Source organism: Charadrius vociferus, unplaced genomic scaffold (assembly GCF_000708025.1).
Source record: "Charadrius vociferus isolate BGI_N301 unplaced genomic scaffold, ASM70802v2 scaffold871, whole genome shotgun sequence".
NCBI classification, from domain to species: Eukaryota; Metazoa; Chordata; class Aves; order Charadriiformes; family Charadriidae; genus Charadrius; species Charadrius vociferus.
Genome location: NW_009646866.1, coordinates 245,180 through 248,999, shown reverse-complemented (window position 1 = coordinate 248,999; position 3,820 = coordinate 245,180).

Genomic DNA, 3,820 nt, shown 5'->3' with positions numbered 1-3,820 from the left:
AAGTGCCTTCTTCCTCTTTGCTCTCCGTGCTGAATATTGGCTTCCTTGCCTAGCACCATGTCTAGCCCCCAGCCCTCTCCTCCCTTCCCACCCCACCAGCTGCACACTCCCTTGCAGTGCTTTAGGAGGGAGTGAATGGCACCGAGTAGGAAGAAGACGGGCACCACGTGTGCTAGGCACAGCAGGGCCAACTTTAGGATGCTGCTTTTTAAAGCCGATGCTGGGACACCTTGTGCCTGCGGTTTATTCACGCGCAACCAATTCATGCTTCGCAGGCTGCATCCCTCTGTTTATCCCGCTTAACCGGGAGGTGGAGGAGGCAGTGCTGGGTTTACTAAGGAGTTGGGTAGCACCTCGTGATGCACTGAATACCCCCTCATATGGAAGGGAAAGGCCTCGTGTCTGAGCTCCCTGACCTGTCACCTTCTCCCATGCTCATCACCTCGTGACTGCCTCAGGCCCGGATTACCTTTTCCCATCTCTGGAGGAGAAAGGATCTCTGCACAGTAGTGAGGGACACCACCTGGGGACACCCACAGCCAAACTGACGATTACCTTGCAGCAGCTGTTGACTTGAATTTGCTGCTCCACGAGGCTGTCTGCCCAGTGTATCGCCTGTAGTCTTCCCAGAGATTGCAAAAAACTTGAGGGGGAGGCAAAGCTCATGACAGCAACAGGATTCAGCAACATTATTCATTAGAGAGTAACGTGAGTTAGTAACATTATGTACTGAGTTCAGTGCAAATGCAAACGAGTACCTCCAAAACAAACCACTTTATAAGAGCAGTAGAAAAAATATCACATTTTTGGACCTCTTACAATTACAAAAATGGATTCTCTGCCCAGGCTAAAATCTCTCTTTATTTTACCCCACCAGAGCTTCCATTATGGGAAATTTCAGCTGCATATTAGAAAGTTTTGGAGTTAAAGAGTAGGTGAAAGTAAAGGATTCTAACAGGTGATGGTTTCCTGAATTAGTCGCTTCTAAAGGCCATAAAATAGTTCTTTTCCTCAAACGCAGCTGCTTCTTCTGCAGAACATGGGGATGACATTTAGCAGCAGGCAGCAGCAATGTACCACCAATCTAGAAAATTCAAACCCAGAAATGCTGGACATCTTATGGCAGCAATCCAAAAGCAAATAGAAAAAAATTGCCATACCTATTTTTTTTAAATCTCACAATTTTAAAGAAATCTCAAGATTTTTTTTGGTCCAATAAGGTGCTACAGAAGACATATGACTGTTGAGAGTAAAGGTTGTGGGGTTGAAGGATATGCATTTAAAAATTTGCACCAGCTTTTGGCTATTCACTTGAAATAAGTTTAGATACTGGTGGTTGATTGCACGTATTGATGTTGTCAACTAATTGTACAATTAATTGTGATCAGTAGAGAAAAAGTAAATAAGACCTAATAATAGTAATATTTTAGGTAGAAGATACTGTTTTCCAACTAAGGACACATTTGAAATATTACTGTTTCCTTTGCAATAAAGTGGGTACAGTCTAGCTGCTGTCCTTGCCTCCTTCTGTCACAGACCTAAAAATTGACTGGGGTTGGACAAAGCCTGCCGAGAGATGATCTTCATTGCATGGCATCAGTTTGTCAGAGATGAAATACTCTTTGGTAAGTATTTGCCTTCAGTGATATTCTGCTCCGAAGCGGTTGCAAACCTGCCTTTCTTCCAGCACATCAGTGACGTGGTTCCCCAGCGGGATGCTGGATATGCTGACCCAAAGGATGGTGCCTGCTTTCTAAGCTCCCATCTGCTCGGCATGGTGCATATCCAACGTCCGCAGCTCCTTCTCGCCCCTCTTACCAATAGGAAGATAAAGTACAGAGCAATGACATGATTTGCCCGTGATTACACACTGGCTAATTTCTAATCAAGGAGGAAAATCTGTTTCTCCTGCATGCTAGGCGGACGTGCCAATATAGGCTGAGTGTACATGGTGGCACACAGCTACACATCCCTATACTTCTATGCACTTTTGTGGATATACTGGTCTTGATGTATGCTTACATGTGTTCAGAAATAGCGTGCAAATAGCTACCCAAAGACACAGGCAGTCTGGTATGTCTCTCCAACTGAAAAAAAAAAAAAAAAAATGAGAGAAAGCTAAACTATGCTATCCTCCAGCAAAAGTGATCATAATAATGCTAGAGTTATGATTGCACTGGTGTCTCTGTACACAGCCGCTAAACCCAAGGAAATCTCATGCCAAGCCATGAGCACACAGTAACCTCAACCCACACACCCTCCCAGCCAAAAGGGTGTTCTGGTCTCCCAGTACAAATTATGAAGTCTACTGAAATCAGAGATTTAGTCCAGACAGCACAGGAACCAAGACAAGAAGCTGATGTACAAGATGGAGGGGCTGCTTAACCAACCCCTTTCCTTAAAGCTCCCCCTAATTAACACATCCAACTCTTCACACCTTTTCCAGGTCAGGACTGTTCACATGAACAATTTGAGCCACCATAACGTGGCGCTGTCATTGAAAGAATTTGCAGAATTTGCTCTGTCCTTTCCCCATCCTTGTCCCACACAACTCCTTCTCTTCTGCTGGCACAAGGGTTTAGGCACATTTGACCACTGTGAACAATTGGGAAACCTATCTGGGTTTAAAACTCACTGGTATATACTCACTATACTGGTATATACTTACATTTGCTTATGTATTTTTGCCAGGTATGTTTTAAACTTGGCTCAGTGCTGTGTTCAGCTCAGTTGTGCTGGCCCACGGGGAGGGTTAGCGTAGGAGTGAAAAAGAATGAAATAATTTCTCTCGGTGGTGCAGCTAATTCGTGGAGGTTTAAAATGTTTCTGAGGCTATAGCCCTTGCTGAATGGAAATCCACTGCCAGCCAGACATGTGCTCTGTTTCTCCCTTGAAATTCATGAGGTCAGAATCAAAGTTCCACCCGTAGCCTAAATGAAAGCAATGGTCAGCTGGGAAAATCAGTTTCCCTCTTCTAAAATCAGTCCGTCCCTGAAGGAGAGCCCTCTTACTCAGTTGTTTGCTACCTTTAAAATTTTGTGTATGATACATGTTTTCTAATGGACATGTGCACCCAGGGCAGTGAATTAAAGCCCATTGACAATAGATTTGCTTTGTTTATTTTGCTTCTGCAAAATAAATTAAGAGCAGTCAATCAGTCATTGCAGATCCAGATTTGTTGGTGGCAAACCAATGATCTAATTTGTTCTTCAATTCTGCACTGGGGATTGTGTGTGTAAATGATGTGTTCGACTGAAGAACTAAGTGGGCACTCCATGAGTGGAAAAGAAAGAGAAAATCTGCTGATATTTCAGAAGGGTAGTGGTGTAAAATCTTTCCAATCATTTAAGCATCCCTGGGAAATGAGAGATGGTACTGCCTGAGGTAGCTGATCTTTGAAACTGCTTGTGTGAAAATGGCTGGGAGTTGGGAACAATTAGCTGATTAAGTGCAGCAGGTAGCATGTGTGAACCAGAAAAAATGAGGTTCATCAGTAATGACCCCCATTTGCACACCCCCATATCCCCCCACGTATGCAGGAACACACCCAACCTGATTCTCCACTTATTTTAACCGGTATAAATGTGGGCAAGCCTTTGAAATCGACCTTTATTACACCAGGAAAATAAACAAAATAAAAAGCGGGGGATGAAAAACAAAGATACCCGCTCGCAGGCACAGCAACCCGCACCGAGAGCCGCGCACGGGGAGCGCTCCCGCGTCGCCCCCCCTCCCCGGGCGGCCTCAGCCCCGCAGACAAAACCCTCCTGCGCACCTCTGCGCAAAAAGAGCGCAGCGCCGGGCGGGGGGGGGGCGCGCA